The sequence below is a fragment of the Protopterus annectens genome, chromosome 8.part1, assembly GCF_019279795.1.
Source record: "Protopterus annectens isolate FY-2018-M chromosome 8.part1, PAN1.0, whole genome shotgun sequence".
Lineage (NCBI taxonomy): Eukaryota > Metazoa > Chordata > Ceratodontiformes > Protopteridae > Protopterus > Protopterus annectens.
In genome coordinates this window covers 122,597,944-122,620,681 of record NC_056742.1, presented here as the reverse complement: position 1 = coordinate 122,620,681, position 22,738 = coordinate 122,597,944, and the positions used below count along the sequence as shown (strand labels likewise).

Genomic DNA, 22,738 nt, shown 5'->3' with positions numbered 1-22,738 from the left:
GATTGGCAGTGGACTTTTTTACTGTGCCAAGTTGCCAGCCCGAAGTCCAACCTTCAAAGAAGACACACCCATTCACGCACGCACCTGCCTGCATGTCTTCAAATTTCACTTGACCAGGGGGAGATCATGCACACTCCACAAAGAAGGCACTCCAGCCTAGAATTGAATGGGAGAACCTCTTGCTGTGAGGTGACAATGCTAACTGCTGCACCACTGCATTATTCTAAAAAATAAATTGAATTCCAAGGTATTATTCAAGAGTGGGAACTGTGTATCGACTGGATTAGTTTACCTGGCTAAGTGTTCAGCATGTGAAAGTTTTTATTTTGGAAAGACTGAAAGGATGATAAGAAAAAGGATTTATGAGCACAGTGTTGATATTGTGAGGAAGAATCCCAATAATGCCCTTGCAAAGCACATAGCAATGTGTAAGGAATAAAATAGATCCCTGTTTGGGATAACTGAAATTGTAGGCAAAAACCCCAGGGATGGTGAATGGGAAAATCTTTTAGAATGCAAAGAATTGTTATGGCAGCTCAAACTGAATATTGCGGTACCACCCAGGCTACAAGATAGTATTTATGTTCAGCCGGTTCTGAAGTTAAGAGCTGCTAAGTTATAGAGCTACTACATTTTGTATGTCTTAAGATTTTATTTTTTACTAGGCTGGATTTTTCAATTAGATGTTACACCAGATTACGTTAATACAGAGTATGAGTGATTTAAATCAGTTGCACATTTAGCAGATATCATTTTCTAATTTCTATACATTGTACTTTTAATACTTTGGATTCCAAGTGAAGGCACAATTTTATTGCAAAGTATGCAGTATTTATTTTTTTATTACTATTTTTATTAGCATTCAGATTGATTTTCTATGAATTTTGTGAGTGTAACTTTTTGTATGTGCTACACCTTTAAAATGTTGAGTCAGATAGACTATTTAAGGAAGTGATGTGCCTGATTGTTATTCTGCTGACGTCTCCTGGTCAGGGCCGAAGACAGTAAATGTTTTCAAAATAAAGGACCTTACTTTCAATTCAGACTGACTGTTTCCCATTTTTCCAGCACTGATGAAGTCCCCTGGTAAAGGATGAAAGCATTCAATGTTTTCACAATAAAGAACCTTATTTTCAGTTCACACTGATCTTTTCCCATTTTTTCAGCACTCCATTTAAGGTTATGGGTTTTACTGAGTGCTTAGCTTGCAGTTTTATGTTCCCCTAAATTGCCTGTAAGAGTGTGTAGTATGAGAATGTGTGGGTGCATGTGTGTGTTCCCTGCAATGGGTTAACACCGCATTCAAGATGAGCTTCTATAGCTTATGCCCATTCAATGTTCAGATAGACTCCGACTCCCTTTTGATTCTGTGCTGGATTAAACAAGTAACTGGAGAATGAATGAATGAATGACTGAATGAATGAATGAATGAATGAATGAATGAATGAATGAATGAATGCAATATTTTTCCCTTGTTAACTAATCTTATATGATTACCATTTGTTATACCCTGATAAAATTGCTAATAAGTTTGAGTTACAGTCACAAATCTTGGCAAATATAAAGCTCATCTTTATTTCTGTAAAGTGTTTAAAAATTATTTAACACCGAAAGACAATGTGCTACTGCTGCAGGTACAGGCAGCAGGAGTGTAGCTAAGACAGAGTAAGAAGGGCAATCGCCCTAGGCACAAAGTGTTGGGAGGGTGCAATTGACCATTCATCCTTGCATTTTTTTTTTTTTTTTTTTTTGCTCTTCAATTGAAGAGCTAATGGGAGTGGGCATGGATGCAAATGTAATAATCCAATGGCTACGTATGTGCATCTGGTTATTATTGTGCATTGCTTTTTTGTCTTCAGTGGAAGCACTAGCAGAGGTGTATGCATCCAACTGTAATAATATGATTGCGACAATGTAGTGATTAGATTATTACAGGAAAATCCTTTTCTTTATTTTTTCTCTTCAATGGAAGAGCTAGCTGGGGGGGAGGGGCATGGATGTAACTGTACAAATCCGATGGCTACAATGTAGCCATCAAGTTATTACAGTGAACTGTTTTTTTTTTGCTCTTCAATGGGAGAGCTAGCTAGGGGTCATGGATGTAACTGCAATAATTGTAGCCATTGGGTTATTACAGTGAACCATTATTTTTTACTCCTCAATGGAAGAGCTAGCTGGGATGGTGGTGGTGGATGTAACTGTAATAATCTGATCACTAGGGTTACAACAGAGAACTACTTTTGCTTTTTTGCTCTTCAGTTGAAGAGCTACCTGGGGTCGAGTGCTGGCTTGTGGTATTAGCACAGGGAGCTGCAGTACAGACACTGGTACTACCAGCTAATTTGAAAAGTGCAGATGTCATAGTGTAGTCCCTTGCATGATAATGATGATGGCAATGGTGATGAAGATCCAAAACAGCATTTCATAACCTTCTGTGTGTTTTAAAACTCCATATACTGCTCCATTGTCAATCATAGCTTACCTTGTTTTTCTCTCTCTGTGTATATGCTGACCTTCTCTATCAAACGTCTGACATTTGGCATTGCTTTTTCTTCATTCAGACATGACATTAAAAGTTGGAGTCAAGCAAAGATACTTGAAAAGTGCTGTCATCATCTAGATTAACTACATGCCTCTTCTGATCATCAACAAAATATATACCATGATGATTCTAACAGTAATGAACCTGGTTTGCTAATTCTGTGTTCAAGGAAGGTAAAGGCTGGATCATTTTTACTCAGTATTCATCACTTTAAAGAATGAGACTGTATAATGTGCTGATAAAACCTGTGTCTATTAAAGTGGTAATGCAAAATCAGATGAGCAGGGCATACATGACAGGGACAGTGTTTGACTCTCACTGCTGTCAGCATGCTAAACACCTGGGCTCACAACTTCATGCTGCTGTTCACAAACAGTCCATAAAAGCTAAAATATGTGAGTGTATGAGGAGTAATTATGAAATGTAAATGCTACTTAGGTAAACAAAGCCTTCAGATATTATCCTCTTATTTGTTATGACACACTTAAGTATCCAGGTCTGATGGAACTCTTGCACATCAACAAGACAAACAGCACCAGAAACACAAATTCATGGACTCAAGTTTTGTCTGTGACATAAACAGAACCTGCTGAAGGGAACAATATGTGTCTCGAGGGATCCCCATGCTACGGAATAAGCTCCCCATCTACATGAAGCAGAGTTCATCCCTGACCATCCTCAAAAGAAACATTAATTGTTGGATGGGAAATTGCAAATTCACCCCCAAGTCTGGCCCCCGTGTCTCTAGTGGACTGTGACAGTAAGTAAATTAATCCCCAACTAACCTACTCATTATGTAACACTAAGCTACCTCCTTATTAACATATCTCACCATCAAACACCATGAATAGTCCAGCTCCAACCTTTCATATACAACCTGTACCTACATCCCTCATTTGCAACCTCCTTCAAAAACTCAAACCATGCACCCCTTCTGCTGACTGTCTTCCAGCTGAATACCTACAAATCACAGCTAAAGCCATTGCCTATCCCATCTCCATCCTTATAAATAGAAGAATTTTAGAAAGCACAAACCCTTCCATATGGAAAGTCTCCCATATCATCCATCTACATAAAGATGGGACATCTACTGAGCTTTCCAACTTTCAACCAATCACCTTACTCTCTCCAATAGCTAAAAATAATGGAAAAATGCATCCACAGACAACTACTTGACAACCTTCTCCATAATAAATTGACTTGCCAACTGCTAGCATGGCTTTAGACCTTTCCATAGCACAACAACTGCCCTGCTATCCTTTTCTGACTGTATAAACAAAAATCGTAACAATAACTCTTTCCTCTGCACTATTTATTGACCTTTCAAAAGCCTTTGATATGGTTAACCATCACATGCTTATTGATGTACTAAAAGCCCAATCACTGGACCCACAAATAGTACGCTGGTTTAAATCTTATTTAGAAAACAGACAGCAAGCAGTGCTATAGAATAAAAATCTTTCTACGCCCCTCCCTGTGAACATAGGAGTACCACAAGGCTCTATTTTAGGACCGCTTCTCTTTTCACTGTTTATTAATGATCTACATGCAAAAATTCCTCAAGTCACCTGCATACAATATGCAGATGACTCTACTTTAATATGTTCAGCCAAGTCCATAACCTCACTCCAGACCCCCACCCAGACAGTATTTAACACTGTTGAAAATTGGTTCATGCAACACTGCCTCCTGAACCCCAAAAAAACAAAATTATTGCTGTTTGCTCCTACTCAAAAGTCATCATAACTTCACTTCGCAGTAACCTCTAACAATGGAACTAATATATCCCCTGACACTACAACTCATCTCCTGGGAATAACAACTGACAACAACCTTAGCTATGATGACCATATTAATACTACTATAAAGTCTGTCAACAAAAAACTAGGCACCCTTTATAGAATCAAACCCTTCCTTACTCCTATAGCCAGAACAACTATTGCCCAGACCCACCTGATCTCTACCCTGTTCTATGCTTCTGCAATATATACCAATCTTTCTAAAAACAACCTTACCAAACTTTCAACCAGTTACAATAACATAGCCCGATTTGCCACTGGCACCCCTTTTAGAACTCACCACTGTCACAGCCTAAAACAACTGGGATGGTTAGAACTGCAGAACCAACTAATTTGTCAACAACTTCTTATCACCCAAAAGATCCTTTACCACCCTAATAATACCCCTATCCTCACTAATCTGATTACCCCCTATAAAAATCTTGCAACACTACGCTCAGCTAATAAGCTTCTAGTTTCCACTATTAAATCCAACAACAAAGCTGGGGACTCACTTTTCACCAACACAGTGGGAAAAACCTGGAACCAGCTTCCTAGTGAACTTTCTACCCTTGCTTCCACACTGCTTTTTACAAAACATCTTAAAGAATATCTTAAAAATCACTGGCTTTGTCCCTGCTCTAACCCTGACTGATATCTCATTTCCCCTTCTTGCTCTCCCAATGCCTCTCTACTCCACTGTTCTATGTTGCCTACCTGTAATAAAGATTTCTTAAAAAAAAAAAAAAAAGAAAAATAAATAAATTTTTGGAATTTCCATCTCTCAAATGTTGTTTGTTTGTTCTCTGTATTTGATCTTGCCTTAAACACACTAAAGAACTCTGTGCAAGTTTATCGTACCTATAATTTAAACAATGTACTATAACTCATTTTACTATTGATATATACTGTATGCTTTGTCATGCCAATGCTTGAACTCCCCGGGCCTCTACTGAAAATGGACATATATCCAGTTAGACTAGCCCAGACAACAAATGTAAAATAAAAAAATAAATAAATATAGGCATCCAAGGAACTCTGGTACAAAACTGGGTTGGGTTGCACAGCTAGACTTGTAATGACCCTGGTAGTCATTAGCCGAGTATGAACCTAAGAAGATATGATAGTGACAGCATGCAGATGTAACTTGCTTGTGTTTCTTACTTCATGAAATATGAATGTGAGTTATTCCTGCTCACTGTAGGTATACATCTTCAGAAAACAAAAGTAGTTAAACTGCTGTTTAGGCATCACACTGACAAATACATTCTATTTGGAGTCAGTGATACAGCTTGGTAATGAGTTCAGTCTTTAATTATTAACATGACTGACTTTAAAAGTTGACACATTAATATCACATGTTGCTGTTTTTCTTTCGGCTTTTCCTGGTTAGGGCTCGCCACAGCGGAACTCTGGTCCACTAATGATTGGCAGTAAAATTTTTACCCGTGCCAGCTTGGCACCTAACCTTCAACAAAGGCATGCCCATTCTACGCATGTCTTTCGAACGCCACTCGACCGTGGGGAGGACATGCAGACTCCACACAGAAGGCACTCCAGCTGAGAATCATAGGTTCATAGGTTCATACTAGGCTATCTGCCCTAGGGCATTTATAAGCCTAGCCCAGAGTTTTTTGGCTTACGCCACCCCTTTAGATTGAAGGATATTATGCCCATTATTTTGCTGTGCCTCTGTCAAGCAGTGACACTGATGTAATCCCTGGGGTATACCTGCGGTCACCCATCCATTGGTCAAAATTTCTCTTGAACAAGACCAGCGAGGTGCTTCGCCTCACATGTACCGGGATTTTTGTTCCACAGCATAGGGAGCCTCTGGGTGATGAATCTGTCCCTCCAGCATGTCCTATTTATGGCCGTGTCAAGGTTTAAGTCTCGTGCTCTTGTGGATCTGATGGACTTAGATTTTTTGAGGTGAAGCATGTTCATTAATTCCGGGTTGGACATGGCCTTGTAAGTCAGGCACAGGTCACCTCTGAGCAGGTGATAAGCGACTGAGTAGAGCTGGAGCTTCTTCAGTCGGGCAGCATAGGACATATTTTTGAGACCCTTTATCCTTTTGGTGAGGAACTTTTGGGGCCTTTCCAATTGCTGCAGGTGTCGGGTCAGATACATTCCAAATGGGGCATTATACTCAATCATCGGTCTGATGAGTGATGAGTACAGGGGGATGATGACTTCCCTTGACCTAGATGTGAAACCCTTCATGATCAGGTGGGCAATGTAGAAGGTCTTTCTAACTACTTTGGCTACGTGGGTGTCAAATGAAAGGTTACTATCAACCTGAGTCCCCAGGTCCCTGATAACTTCTTCTGTGCTTAGTGGATTGCCACCTATATGGTAGCTAGGGGTAACCTTGTTTTTCCCAAAGGGTATGACTATGCATTTTTTAGCGTTTAACTTTAGGCCATGGCTTTGGCACCAGTTATCCGTTTCTATGAGACCCTTCTGAAGGATATCTGTGTCTGATGTGTTTTCAACTATGGCGCCTAGTTTGCAATCATCTGCAAACTTTGTCAGCCATAATCATCCTGTGTTTGCCTGAACTTCTGAAAAGTAGATGCCGAACAAGAGTGGACCCAGGACGGAGCCCTGTGGGACACCACTTGTGACAGGTTTGGAATCTGACATGGCGCCAGCAACTTTAACCCTGTGGGTTCTGTCACTTAGCCAGTTTGCAACCCATCTTGTGACCTATGGGTTTACATTTAAGCTGGTGAGTTTTTCTATGATGCCCGAGTGGGGTATCATGTCAAAGGCCTTTGCCAGGTCAAGGTAGGCTGTGTGGACTGCCTTGCCCTCATCAATGGCCTTGGTGACTGTTTCGAAAAAGTCAACCAAGTTTAAAAGGCATGATCTACCCTTGACAAAGCCAAATTGGGTTTGATCCAATGTCTGCATGTCCCCTATGTCTTTACTTATGAGTTCCATAATGATCCTCTCCATAGCTTTGCAGACCAGACTTGTCAAGCTGATGGGACGGTAGTTTCCAGGGTCGGTGGAGGCACCACCTTTGTGCAATGGGACCACAGTAGCCGTACGCCATTCGTTGTGTACGTATCCTGAGGTGAGGCTAAGATTAAACAGTTGCCGTAACTGCGGGTTTAATTCCTCAATGAGCTCGTGGAGCACACAACCGGGGACACCATCTGGTCCCATGGATGCTGTGTTTTTTGCCTTGGAGAGAGCTGTTTTTACCTGAGCTTTAGAGATGTTTGGGATGCTACAATCCTCTGGTATAGATATTTCTCCTTTTGGGGGGGGGGGATTTGCACTGAACCTGTCAGCCAGTATGTTGGCAATGTCTGTAGATTCAGTGAACTTTACATCATTTTGAACCAGTTCTGAACATATCTGGGAGTTTCCTCCCAGGTTTCTAACATAACTAAAAAAAGCCTTGTGATTGTCTTTAGAGTCCGTGGCAATTTTTCTTTCAAAATTTGCCTTGGAGGATTTTATGAGAGATCTTAGTTTTTTACTTACTATGATCACGGGTGTCTTCCCTTTTAAGGATTTTGCTCTATCATGTAGTAGCTTCCTCCTTTTATTGTAGAGCTTGTTTATGGCTGGGGTCCACCAGACTGGACGCCTGCCTTTGGTACAAAGAGTCTTTGTTTTGTTTGGGATTGCCTGATCCATGCAGTGCTGGAGGTGCTGGTAGAAGGCGTTTGTAAGTGATTCAGCGGTTTTAGTGGTGGTTTCTGCTGGCTCTGGGGCCTTGAAGGAGACCACACCAGTCCTAAGAAGTGTGAAGTCGGCTTTAGAGAAGTTCTTCACTGTGGTCTTTTTTGACTGGGGTGGGGGTGGGATGAGGACTTCTAGTGAGATTAGTTTATGATCTGATCTCACCAATGAAGGGTATACCTCCGGTGTTGAACACTGTGACCCTATGTTCGTGATGATGAGATCCAGTATGTTGTCACCTCTTGTGGGCATGGTGACTAGTTGTTCCATGGCATTGGAGTTTATGAACTCTAGGAACCTTTGGGCTAGGGTGTTGGGGCTTGAGTAGTGATCCCAGTCTATGTTTGGATAGTTGAAATCACCTAGTATGATGGTGTTTGGGGTTACATTTATCCCCTCCAGAGTTTTCAGGAAAGCCATGTGAGGTTCCTGAGTTTGAGAGGGTGGCCTGTAACATGCTACAAATTGTAGAGCAGTCTTGCCTATGGTTAGTTGCACCTGAATGGTCTCCGATGCATCGTGTGTTGTCACCAACCTGGAAGTGAGGGTGTCTTTGATGAATATGGACACCCCTCCTCCTTTCTTGGTGTTTTCCGGATTTTGGGGCCGGAACGCATGATATGAGGTAAAACCTGCTAGTGCCGGGGTGCTCTCAGGAGCCTTGAACCAGGTTTCAGTCACAGCACAGACATCGATGTTCTCCATACTGAGAAGGGCTTCGAGTGCGTGCATCTTGAGGTTGAGACTTCTGGCATTGAGCAGCATTACCCTTAGTTTTTTTCCTTTGTTATGTTCTAAGGTGGTAGGTTTAGAATTTGAGCCTGGCCTAAAAAAGGCACTATGGGGGTGGCAAGAGCCTTTGCCAATATCCGGAAGCCTAGGGGTGACAGGTGCAAGCCGTCCCTTGCGAAGCAACGTGGCCTGTCCAGCATGTCATCCCAGGCAGACAGACATTGGATCCCCTTTGAATGACGACACCAGTGATTAAGCCAATTATTAAAGCTGATCATCTTGTCTCTGTACTGTGGCATCATTCTTGGTGAAGGTAGGATACTGCTCAAGGTCAGAGTCATACCTGCTTGGGCTACATAATCAGAGAGCTCCTCTATGTCCCTTTTCATGTAGTCCAGGGAGGTACATCTCAGGTCGTTCACACCAGCATGGGCAATGACTGAGTCATACTTGTACTTGCTGTCGAGTGACCTGAGTGCTTGCGTTATGTGGCGGATTCTAGCGCCCGACATGCAGCTCACTGTGACCTTCTCCTTACTCAATCTGGTGAGTGGAACGTCAGTGTGTCTGACTATGGAGTCACCTATGACAAGAGTGTCTGGCATTGTGTTTGGCCTTAAGGGCTGTGACTGTTTGGCACACTGACTTTGTGGTCTATGTGTTGCATGTGTCTTGGTCTGTGGTGGTAGTTGTTTGAGTGTCTGCTTTGGTGGCCTCTGCTGTTTTGGTAGATTTTTAGTCAGAGCCTCCGAGTATGTCTTTATGTGTTTGTGTGTGTGATATGAGGTTGTGCTAGTGCTATGTGAGACTGGGTTTGTGGTGTGTGTGGTTTCCTTCTCCTCCTGTCTGGTCTTGCCAGTGCTATGATGAGAGAGCTCAGCCTCCAGTTTGGCTATATATTTGCATCTCTCGCATGTGTTTGTGTTTTGTGGGAGAAGGAGAGGGTTGTCTGTGTACATGAGGCAATTGTAACATTGCCTCAATATTCCCAGATTCATCAGCTGGGCAGGAGACGACACGAGCAACTGACCCTGCGACATGCTAGAATGAAAAGGGATGGGTTTAAACAGACTTTGAGGGATGTGGATGCTCAAGGAAGGGTAATAGGCTGGTAGGTGCTGTGTATACTAAAAAGTGCTATATCAGAGAAAAAAAGTACTTTGGGTGCAAGTGCTAGGCTATCCGGATAGAGAATAGTCACTTATGAGTCAAGTAGATCAATGCTTTTTAGGTATAGAATAGGGTGGTTAGATTATCAGTACAGCTTAGGAAGAGCTATTTTAAGGGGAAATTTGAAGAGTGGACTTTAGGTAGCCCGAATAGTTTAACCCTGATTAACCGCTGCTCTTGTGTGCTACAGTGGCAACTCCACGCTAAATCGCGCTAATGCGCGTTTAGCGCGTTTTATAGCAGGGGGCTGAAAAAAGCTAGGAACTGGCCCAAAACGACCAATGGACTACTAGTTTCTGGCTGAAACCTCACCAAATTGGACAAACAGGTTGCTCAGTGCTTCCCACTCCCACTGGTAAGCAAAGAAACTTCCTTCCAAATAAGGCTATGAATCAGTAACAGGAACTAAAACAAAGCCCAGAGATCAGCAAACTCTGAAACTGGACGGCGGGAAAACAAGAGATTTTTTTTTTTTTTTTTTCAGGAACAAGGAAAAAACAGACAGTAGATGCTATAAATCGGCTAGCGCACTTGAGTGTGTAGCCTACAGATACAATTTGTAACAATTAGAAACTTAAAGTGCAATAAACAGTATAAATGCAGAAATCACTTTCAATGTAGCAGCAAAACAGGCGAAATGCAGTCGCTAGGTATATAACAGTGGGAAAGCCACAAAAATATACTTAAATCAGGTAAAAAGTCGCTCTTTTAGCTCTCTGCTGCTTGGATCACTCTGCAGGCCACCACGAGGATCTGTGCTGAGTTGGTACAAGCTGAAAAACGCGCGTTTAGCATGTTTTATAGCAGGGGGCTGAAAAAAGCTAGGAACTGGCCCAAAACGACCAATGGACTACTAGTTTCTGGCTGAAACCTCACCAAATTGGACAAACAGGTTGCTCAGTGCTTCCCACTCCCACTGGTAAGCAAAGAAACTTCCTTCCTTCCAAATAAGGCTATGAATCAGTAACAGGAACTAAAACAAAGCCCAGGGATCAGCAAACTCTGAAACTGGACTACTCTAGTTCAGTAAGGTGGGAAAACAAGAGATATTTTTTTTTTTTTTTTTTTTCAGGAACAAGGAAAAAACAGACAGTAGATGCTATAAATGCTATAAATCGGCTAGCGCACTTGAGTGTGTAGCCTACAGATACAATTTGTAACAATTAGAAACTTAAAGTGCAATAAACAGTATAAATGCAGAAATCACTTTCAATGTAGCAGCAAAACAGGCGAAATGCAGTCGCTAGGTATATAACAGTGGGAAAGCCACAAAAATATACTTAAATCAGGTAAAAAGTCGCTCTTTTAGCTCTCTGCTGCTTGGATCACTCTGCAGGCCACCACAAGGATCTGTGCTGAGTTGGTACAAGCTGAAAAACGCACATTTAGCGTGTTTTATAGCAGGGGGCTGAAAAAAAGCTAGGAACTGGCCCAAAACGACCAATGGACTACTAGTTTCTGGCTGAAACCTCACCAAATTGGACAAACAGGTTGCTCAGTGCTTCCCACTCCCACTGGTAAGCAAAGAAACTTCCTTCCTTCCAAATAAGGCTATGAATCAGTAACAGGAACTAAAACAAAGCCCAGGGATCAGCAAACTCTGAAACTGGACTACTCTAGTTCAGTAAGGCGGGAAAACAAGAGATATTTTTTTTTTTCAGGAACAAGGAAAAAACAGACAGTAGATGCTATAAATGCTATAAATCGGCTAGCGCACTTGAGTGTGTAGCCTACAGATACAATTTGTAACAATTAGAAACTTAAAGTGCAATAAACAGTATAAATGCAGAAATCACTTTCAATGTAGCAGCAAAACAGGCGAAATGCAGTCGCTAGGTATATAACAGTGGGAAAGCCACAAAAATATACTTAAATCAGGTAAAAAGTCGCTCTTTTAGCTCTCTGCTGCTTGGATCACTCTGCAGGCCACCATGAGGATCTGTGCTGAGTTGGTACAAGCTGAAAAACATGCGTTTAGCGTGTTTTATAGCAGGGGGCTGAAAAAAGCTAGGAACTGGCCCAAAACGACCAATGGACTACTAGTTTCTGGCTGAAACCTCACCAAATTGGACAAACAGGTTGCTCAGTGCTTCCCACTCCCACTGGTAAGCAAAGAAACTTCCTTCCTTCCAAATAAGGCTATGAATCAGTAACAGGAACTAAAACAAAGCCCAGGGATCAGCAAACTCTGAAACTGGACTACTCTAGTTCAGTAAGGCGGGAAAACAAGAGATATTTTTTTTTTTTTTTTTTTCAGGAACAAGGAAAAAACAGACAGTAGATGCTATAAATGCTATAAATCGGCTAGCGCACTTGAGTGTGTAGCCTACAGATACAATTTGTAACAATTAGAAACTTAAAGTGCAATAAACAGTATAAATGCAGAAATCACTTTCAATGTAGCAGCAAAACAGGTGAAATGCAGTCGCTAGGTATATAACAGTGGGAAAGCCACAAAAATATACTTAAATCAGGTAAAAAGTCGCTCTTTTAGCTCTCTGCTGCTTGGATCACTCTGCAGGCCACCACGAGGATCTGTGCTGAGTTGGTACAAGCTGAAAAATGCGCGTTTAGCGTGTTTTATAGCAGGGGGCTGAAAAAAGCTAGGAACTGGCCCAAAACGACCAATGGACTACTAGTTTCTGGCTGAAACCTCACCAAATTGGACAAACAGGTTGCTCAGTGCTTCCCACTCCCACTGGTAAGCAAAGAAACTTCCTTCCTTCCAAATAAGGCTATGAATCAGTAACAGGAACTAAAACAAAGCCCAGGGATCAGCAAACTCTAAAACTGGACTACTCTAGCTCAGCAAGGCGGGAAAACAAGAGATATTTTTTTTTTTTCAGGAACAAGGAAAAAGCAGACAGTAGATGCTATAAATGCTATAAATCAGCTAGCGCACTTGAATGGGAGAACCTCTTAGTGTGAGGCAACAACGCTACCGCTGCACCACAGCGGATGTACATTAATATCACATGCAGATAGGTTCAGTGCTAACTTTACTCCCCTCTCATCCCCTAAAGGGCTCATCTCTATACAGGAAGAATGCAAAGTTCCTGTAATCATGGCTGCACAGGTAAAAAAAAACAGTCTCCAAAGCCAAGAACACAGCATCCATGGGACCTAACAACATCCCAGGCTGCGTTCTACACGAACTACAGAATGAACTGGCACCCCACCTAAGTACCATGTTCAGTCATAGCCTCACCTCAGGCTTTGTGCCCACTGAATGGTGAACAGCGATGGTTATCCCACTCCACAAAGGGGGAGCCACCATGGACCCCAGGAACTACCACCCCATTAGCCTGATGAGCCTGGTCTGCAAGGCTATGGAACGTATCATCATGGAACTTATAAACAATGACAGTGGCAATCTCCAAACTCTGGACCCCACCCAGTTCAGGTTTGTAAAAGGCAGATCGTGTCTCCTAACCTGATAAACTTCTTTGAAGCGGTCACGAAAGCCGTAGATGAGGGTAAGGTAGTTCACACAGCCTATCTAGATCTTGCTAAGGTTTTCAACACCATCCCCCACTCTGGAATTATAGATAAATTATTGATACTGTATAATAATTTATCCTATACTTTATTGTCACTTTTTCTAGTCTAAATACCTATTTTATTATTACTTGTTGTATTTTTTATTGTAATCCTTTAATTTACTATGTAACAACATTGATTTTAATTTCTATTTGCTACTACTGGAGCTTTTCTCCCCGGGCCTCTACTGAAAATGGAAATATATCCAGTTAGACTAGCCCGGTTAACAAATGTAAAATAAATAAATAAATAAATAAAATAAACTCACTAAACTAGGTATAAATCCCTATGTTACAAGATGGGTTGCCAACTGGCTCACTGACAACCCACACTGTGAAAGTAGCAGACTCCAAATCCAACTTCAGACCAGTGACAAGTGGAGTACCACAGGGTTCTGTCCTGGGTCCTCTCCTGTTTGGTATCTACTTCTCTGAAGTACAGGCTAACACAAAAGGTCTTTGGCTAATGAAGTTCACAGATGACTGCAAACTAGGAGCCATAATCAAAACTCCTAATGATGTGGACATCCTACAAAAGGGCCTCATTGAGACAGATGCCTGGTGTCAAAGCCATGGCCTCAAGCTCAATGCCAAACAGTGCACTATCATCCTTTTTGGTAAAAACTCTGTACCCATGAACTACCACATAGGCAGTAGTCTACTTAACACCGAAAGTGTGATAAGAGACCTTGGGACACAGGTGGACAGTAGTCTCTCCTTTGATAATCACATCGCCACAGTAGTCACAAAATCCTTCTACGTGGCATACATTTCTCATCCAGAAAAAAAGAGGTCATTGTTCCCCTCTACTCATCACTCATTAGACCCATTATAGAGTACAACACCCCTTTTGGTATGTACCTCACAAGACATCTACAACAACTGGAAAGGCCGCAGAAATACCTCACAAAGAGGATTACTGGCCTCAAACAGATTCCCTAGGCAGACCGTCTCAAAAAACTCCAGATTTACTCCGTTGCATATTGCCTACTCAGAGGCGATCTCTGCCTAACATACAAAGCTATGTCCACCCCAGAGTTGTTCAACATGCTCCACTTAAAGAAATCCCAATCCCTCTGAGCTACACGCTCTAGGGACCTAAACCTTGTCACCACAACAAACAGAACATGCTGGAGGGATAGATTCCTGTCCCAGTGACTTCTAACCCTCTGGAACAAACTACCTATCTATATCAAACAAAGCTCCTCATTAGCACTCTTCAAGAAAAATCTTGATTGGATGGGAGATAATCACCCTGGGGATCAATTCTGTGGCTCTGCTCGGCAGGGTACCGTTTGGCTAGGCTTACATAGGCCCTAGGGCCAACAGCCTAGTACCTACCTATGACTGTCTTTGTTTTATTGTTTTCTATGTGTGTCCTTAAAGATTAGGTAGTTTAAAGATTACATTTTTTAGTTGTCATTTCAATTTTTCTTGTTGTATTTTATTTATTTATTTATTTATTTATATTTGTTGACCGGGAGTGTCCGACTGGACGTAGGTCCATTTTCAGCAGAGGCCCGGGGAGAAAAGCTCCACAGTTAAAATAAACAGACAGCAGTTACATTGGATTACATAGCGATTAACAATTTACATAGCAATTACTTACAACATATTTACAGATGAAGAACATAGTACATCAGTAGACAACTAGAATCTTTATCTGTGAAGTACATAACAGACATTAACAAATGTTACAAGAAGAAGTTCCTGCTGTATAATAAGTACTGGCTTATGAGCATCTTTGCAGTTAGCATACCACTGATGTGCATTTATAGTGGATAATTATTGATTCAACAGATTCTGATTTTCCTTATGGATGCTTAAGTGCTGACAGTGATGCACTGCCCAGACATAGTTCATATGTGACATAGTGAAAAATCTACAAATCCTGAGTTTTGTAAGACCTCTGCAGCTAATTGTTTTAGTAAGTGATTTATTTATTTAACATTTGTTTACCGGGAAAGTCCGACTTGGAACAAAGCCAATTTTCAGTGGTGGCCTGGGGAGAAATGCTCCAGATGCATGTCTTTGTAACGTGGGAGGAAATTAGTGTACCCAGAGAAAACCAACACAAACAAAAGGAGGACATGCAGACTCCGCACAGAAGGCATGCCAGCCGGGAATCGAACCAGAGAACCTCTTGCTGTGAGGCAACAACACTACAGCTGCACCGAACTGTTTTAAGATACCTGGTTTTGAAACTGAATTGCAATTATGTGTAACAAAGTTAAATGGCTAACTGGCAGTAGACAATTACTGCATGTAGACAGAGGCTTTGCAGAAGTAGTTTAACTGCAAGTTACACTAACATAGCAGAGTGCCTCATATGAGATAAGAGGTGTGTGTATTGTCCTTCATGCATTAGCCTAAGTAAATGAACAAAGCCTTTCCCTGCCATACTGTAAATAACCTGTGTTTAAACCAAATTGCCTGCAAATCATCCCCCTCCACCTATACATTCGATCACATTCTAAATGCACTAAATTTCTTGACAAAGGTAAACTTTATTTCTGAAGTTAAGTTTCTTATTTACATACCAATCATAACACAATTCAGCCTTTTAATCAAACAACTTCTCATCCTACAGGGTTGTGGACATTTTGCAGGAATGCATACTGTTTCATTTTTAATACTGTCCCTCCCTGAATTACCATTAGAAGGTGTGTCCTTTAAAACTGACATCTGTTCTAGGTACTACAAATAGGCACAACATCCCACCTTAACCTCCCCTGGGATCAACCTGACCCATGTCTAGGGCAAATGAGGAAATCAAGGACAATGGTGCAGCATGATACTGCTGGTGGAGAGTGTGCCCTAACTACTTTCACCTGTGGCTGCAAACTCCACAACCTCTGTTTTGAAGTAGTGCATGCATGAGTCCAAGCATGTGCAATCTCACAACTAAATATCTCTCAGCTTATACAGCACAGTGCTTGCCTGGCTCTTCACATGGCTTACTGCAGTGAGCCTAGGATGTTTTCCTCTACCTGAGGATGGGTAAGCCAACTTTGGCCAATAACTCCCATCTTTACCCTCCAGCTCTTCTTCTGCCCATGATGGTAATCAAACATGGATTGTTTGGGGTGCAGTATAAGGGCTACTTTTATCCCATGAGGCAGCTTTACATGGTTAATTATTTTCTGCTCGTCATGATAATGTTGCTCTAAGTGCCACATCTTGGTGACATGAACATGTGGTATTATGTTTGCAATGAACAGCAAGCTGTCTGCTTATAAATTTGCAACAGAAAACAAATTATGTTTGTGACTGCTAAGGCTAAAGTCGGCCATCAGTATCTATGCCTCCAGCTTTTATACCATTATGTTGAAAACACGACTGTAATTTATCAGCAGTTCTAAACTTTTATCCGATCACCACTGCAAAATGTGAATATGTTCCTCAGCACTCCCATCTTTAAGGACTGGTGACACATGTAAACAAAGTGTTGAACTGCTTGGAAATTCTGATGGAAGGAAAGGAAAACGTAATCTTAAGCCAGTGTATTCCAGATAAACAAGGTCAGTGTTCTATATGTCAGGGATGACATGTTCACAACAGTTGTGCATCAAAGAGCCAAATACTTGCTCAGCTTTTATCAAAGAAAGTAAATTAGTTCTTCTGGTAATGTGCTGTTATATGCTGGTGAGACGATTTGCTAAGTTACTGGCTGACACTTACAGATTTATAGTAAGCGCATAAGTTTCACAGGTTCATAGGTTCATAGCTGAATACTAGGCTAACTGCCCTGAAGGGTCATTTTAAGCCTAGCTAATAACCCAAGATCAGAATAAAACCCTGGTCCTTGTGTCTATGAGGCAAAGACCTTAACCATTATGCCAAACCCACTCCTACTCTATAGTTCACACCTATCTTACACAGCACTGTTTTGTTCTAACACTAGCAAGCATTAGATACTACTTTATACCTTTTATACCTAGCATCTCGTCTTGCAGCATAGCACTTATTCCACTTGACCTATTGTTTTACTGATAAAGGCAGAATTAAGCTGTTGGACCTTCTCTTTGTTTTTGTTGATCAGTTGAAGGCACACTACGAAAGTACTGTTGAGCCAGCCTGTGCATATCTTTTTCAGTTATTCTCTCTGAATTTCAAGGGTATTACTAAAATAAGATCAATTACTTATGTAACCTCCCAAATGATAAACTGAAATAATAATATGAACACAGAATATGAATTGAACATGTGGTATTATGTAATTAGGGTTGCCAGCTTTCTTTGTGGCTAAAACAGGAGTAAGATCATGCCCCTCGCATCACCCATAACTCCACCCATTCCCACCCCTCTCCCACCCACACCACACCCATTTTGTGACATCACAGTGATGTCAGCTGATGGACACACCCCATTTTTCTGTTCCGGATGCCTGCTTTCAGACGATTTCTCCCCAGTTGCCATAAACACTGTTCAAAACTCTCACTGTGCATACTGTCTTCTGCTTTACTTCTACAGTGATTACAGATATTTGGATTTAATTTAAAACATTTATTTTACACAAATTTTATAGCACAAACCACTGATACACATTTGCTAAACAAAGCAATACAGTCTCACAGTGAAAACAGACTTAGCATTAAAACTACTCTGCCTTTAAATCTCACATTCACCGAAACAGTATTGCTCATTGTTTTCCCAAGTTTAGGATGATAACATTTTAAAATGTTCTAAGAAATGATAGTACTAACAACAATCATATCTTAGCATGGCAATGGCATTAAAATGTATCTACCCTTGAAGCTCACATTTATTGAAAAAGCATTGAAACCCAGACCACATCCAAAGAAAATGCATGGCCACGGGTGGATAAAGATTACCTTTGGTCTGTTTTCAAATCATAGGCCCCTTGCACACAAAACAAGAAACATACATGTACTCTTTTCTTTATTACACCTTCCTGACTTTATTAAATTATATTCCTTGTATAATACAGCACACTTGTTAGAGCACATTTTAAATTTATCGTTTGAACAATTTACAGTCAGAGCAACATACCACTATGCCAAATCAGCAGCTTCCTCAAAAATAAGAAGACTGAAACTTAATGGCTATCATTTAGTGAATTCATTTCTCATAGCTGTCAACCTCTTAGCACAAATAAACCTGGACAAACAAAGCCAATAATGGGGGAATACAAATTCAGTACTTCTCACTATAGCTCTCAATTCTTGGCACCAAAAACCTGGGCAAAACTAAGAAGTGGTGATGGCTAGGGACTTTAGGCTCTTTTTACCGTGTAGTCAAGGTACAGGGTTTGAGCCTGAGCACCTCTAGCCACCACTGACACACACACACACACACACACACACACACACACACACACACACACACACACACACACACACACACACACACACTACCTTCATTGCTAATGCTGCTTTCCGAAACGTTCCTGATGCTGGTTCTGCTGTGCCTTGCTCATAATATCCAAACATACATATTACCTTCGTTGCTAATGCTGCTTTCCAAAGCAGTCAGCTCCACTCCAGTAACCTGCCAGAAGAACCATCATCTTGTAAACAACCAGATCAAAATTAAAAGGAATATACTGCAGTCATCTGCCTAGCTCTCAATCAATCAGGGACAAATTGCAATAAACTCAGTGAACACTCCAGAGTTAGTCAAGGACAATCAGGGAGATTTTCAAAAATATTACTGCTTTTAACCTGAGAACTGCCAAATAAGCCAATGTGAATTAATATCCATTTTCCACAGTAAAAGTAGTCCATAGCCTACCCCCTTTTTTTCTTTTTTTATACCTATGTAGTTTTATACTGGCAAAGGCTTCACCACGGAATGAACTAAACAGTGCCGCATGTTCACAGATCCATTACGCAATTAACTGCATAGCAACCTAAACATTTTGGATACTCTGCACATAATCAAAATTTCATTTGCTTTAAAAGAAACTACCATTTCAAATACTAAGGTTAACTAAACTGTGCTTCGACTCACTGTATTCAGAGTAAATAAAAAAATGGCAGAGACAAAACTAGCACAGAGAGGAGACTGACTGTCACTGGTTCAATATAGTAAAGGGTTGCCTATCTAATCATGCATGAAAAAAGAAAAACACCATGTAATGCTATCTTTCACAACCATGTAACTCAACCCAGAAGCACTTCTCAACTCACCTCCATTACAGATTTGGACTTCCACCCAGCCAGTCGAACTTCAAAAATGCTCTCCTGCATTCCCTAAATGCTGCCTTCACTCCCTAAAATGCTGGCTATGCTTCCTGCTCACGTCCCCGATGCTAGTTCTCCTATGCATTTCCCGTAATCCAAAGTCGAACTTCAAAAATCGCTTGCATTGCATTCTGAAAATGCTGCCTTCCCCTGTTTGAAATGTTGGCATCTGCTTCCCACTCGCACTACTGGAAGTGAGCTCCTTGAGCTCAATTCCGACAGGCTGGTAGCTCTGAGGGACCTGATGTCATCGTGCATGTGATGACATCAGTGTCAGTGCTGTGAAATTTAAAAAGTCCGGTTTTGAATGAAATTTGTAACCGGACAATTTATCAGAAAACCGGACAGCTGGCAACCCTAATTATGTTTGCAATGAACAGCAATGTGCAACTGAAAACAAATTATGTTTGTGCCTGCTAAGGCTAAAGCTGCCCATCAGTATCCAAGCCCCCAGTTTTAATAACATTACACTGAGAACATTACTGTAATATATCAGCAGTCCTAAAGTTTTATCTGATCACCATTATAAAATGTGAATATGCTTTTCAGCACTTCCATCTTTAAGGACTGGTGACATGTGTAAACAAAGTGCTGAACTGCTTGGAAATTCTGAAGGAAAGAAAGGAAAAAGTAATCTTACACCAGTATATTCCAGATCAACAAGGTCAACGTTCTACATGTCAGGGATGAACAACAGGGTTCAGCATTACTGTTGCAAAGTTAATTCTGCTTTACTGCTCATTACAGTTGTTCATCAAAGATCAAAAAGAGTCAAATATTTGCTCAGTTTCTATTAATGAAAGTAAATTAGTTCTTCTGATAATGTGCTGTTATATGCTGATGAGATGATTTGCTACATTACTGGCTGATACTTATAGATGTGTAGTAAGCACCATGCACTTTCATTGGTTCATAGATGGATACTAGACTAACTGCCCTGAAGGGCCATTTTAAGCCTAGCCAATAACCCAAGATCAAAATCAAACCCTGTACCTTGTGTCTAAGAGGCAAAGACCTTAACCATTATGCCAAATCCACTTCCTTACTCTATAGCTCATACCTAGTTTATACAGCACAGTTTTGTTCTAACCCTAGGAAGCATTAGATAATGCTTTATACCTTTCATACCGATTATCTCAACTAGTTGCATTTATTCCACTTGACCTACTGTTACACTGATAAAGGCAGAATTAAGCTGTTGGACCTTCTCTTTGTATTTGTTGACCAATGAGGGCACACTATGAGAGTACTGTTAAGTTAGCCTGTGCACATCTTTCTCACATTTTTGCCCTACCTTTCTAGGGTATTACTGAACTGAGATTGGTTACGTGTGTAGCCTCCCAAATGTTTTGTTGTTGGTCTTTCAGCTTTTCCCGGTAAGGGGTCGCCACAACGAAACTCCGGTCCGCTAATGATTGGCAGTAGATTTTTACAAAACGCCGAGGTGCCAGCTCGACGCCCAACCTTCAACTAAGGCACGCCCATTTATGCACGCATGTCTTTCGAACACTACCCAACCGTGGGGAGGACATGCAGACTCCACACAGAAGGCACTCCCAAGCCAAGCCGAGAATCGAATGGGAGAACCTCTTGCTATGAGGTAACAATGCTACCGCCGTACCACCGCAGCTTAACCTGAAATAATAACATCCTTGTCACTGCAATACCTGTTTAACAAGACTGAAAGAAATAGGTAAATTCTCTTCCACCAATTGTAAACTGGTTACATGCCTTGATGGCAATATTCTTAATACCTTTACCTCTTAAGTCCACCAAAATCTTTTCAATTATGGTGGTAAAAAGGGAAAAATTCATGTGAATTACAAAATTTAAAACAAGTTTTGATCAGCCAGTTTTATATTACATAAAGACACTTAATTCCATTGTTTTTCTTTATGAATCAGAAAAGCTGTTTTTTCTTGTTTGTTTTTGGTATTTATATATGATGCCATTTTGCTTGCAAACCATTTTTTTCCTTTTTACGTGTTTGATGTACCCCCATGAGAACACAGATCTCATCCAGTATATTATATTAAGAAAGTAGTCTTATTGTGTGAGCAATGTTAATTTAATAAAAGTGCTCATAAAAGAATAGTCATGGAATAATTTTTGCTCCATTTTTTTCAGCATTGATGCAAACAGCTGCTAAAAGATTAACAATGAATTATCAAATCCAGTTATTCCACAAGAAAAAAAATACCTGTTTTTGTAGTATCTACAATGCAAAGAGCATGCATGCGTTCAACAAGTACCTGAAGTCTCTGGGTTCACAAGTTTCTCTGGAAGATTTCCTGGGCCCAGCTGAAACTATCAGATTCCAAAGGCCATAAATATGTTTCTTAGAAGAACAAAAAGGATTTGAAAAATTACAATCCGGTTCTTTTTCCATAAAACAAATCTTTTTTTTTTTTTCAGTACAGCTTGTCACTTGATAGCATTAAGACTGTTCTCTTTGTTTAACTAAACAAAGACAATGGCAACAAGAAAGGGATACCATATGTCTGTAAAGGTTTTCCACAGGTTTTACGGAAGCAAAGCTTGGGCAGAGAATGTGAGCAGTTGCCACGCCCGTAAACAAGATTTATGTGTAGCTCCTTCCTAACCTGCCTGGTAATCTCTAGGAGTACACATTACTCTGCTTTACAGCTGGGCTGTGTCTTCAGCGTACCTCTCATTTGGCTAACAGATTGCTGCAAACCACCCTGAGGCAGGTGTACAAAGAGGAAAATTAAATGGAAAGCATTCACAAGGTAAACACTCTGTGTGACAGATGTGTGAGCTAGGGATAGAGGGAGAAAAAAAAAAGCATTTCCGCAGCACAACCTTTTAGAAGCCTCCCTCCAATATACAGATACAACAAATAGACACATAGCGAGACACAGACCCACACACAAACACAAATAGACAGATACAGATATAAATATCTATAAACAGAGAGTGAGGGAAGGAGAGATAAAAGATAAATGGAAACACACACACACACGTATACATATATATATATATATATATATATATATATATATTGAACATAACAATGTAAGTGTGTGTTTGTATACTCCTATAGGAATC

General features: G+C 40.8%; 1 protein-coding gene across 1 annotated transcript in view; it reads right to left on the bottom strand.

Moving 5' to 3' along the window:
- The window catches only part of GSE1 (Gse1 coiled-coil protein), a 1,449,259-nt gene extending 1,427,164 nt beyond the window's left edge, over positions 1 to 22,095 (bottom strand). Inside the window, exon 1 of the mRNA XM_044081755.1 lies at positions 21,922 to 22,095. The gene's annotated coding sequence lies outside the window, so the exon portion shown is untranslated. The remainder of the gene's footprint in view (positions 1 to 21,921) is intronic.
- Between the last annotated feature and the right edge of the window lie 643 nt (positions 22,096 to 22,738).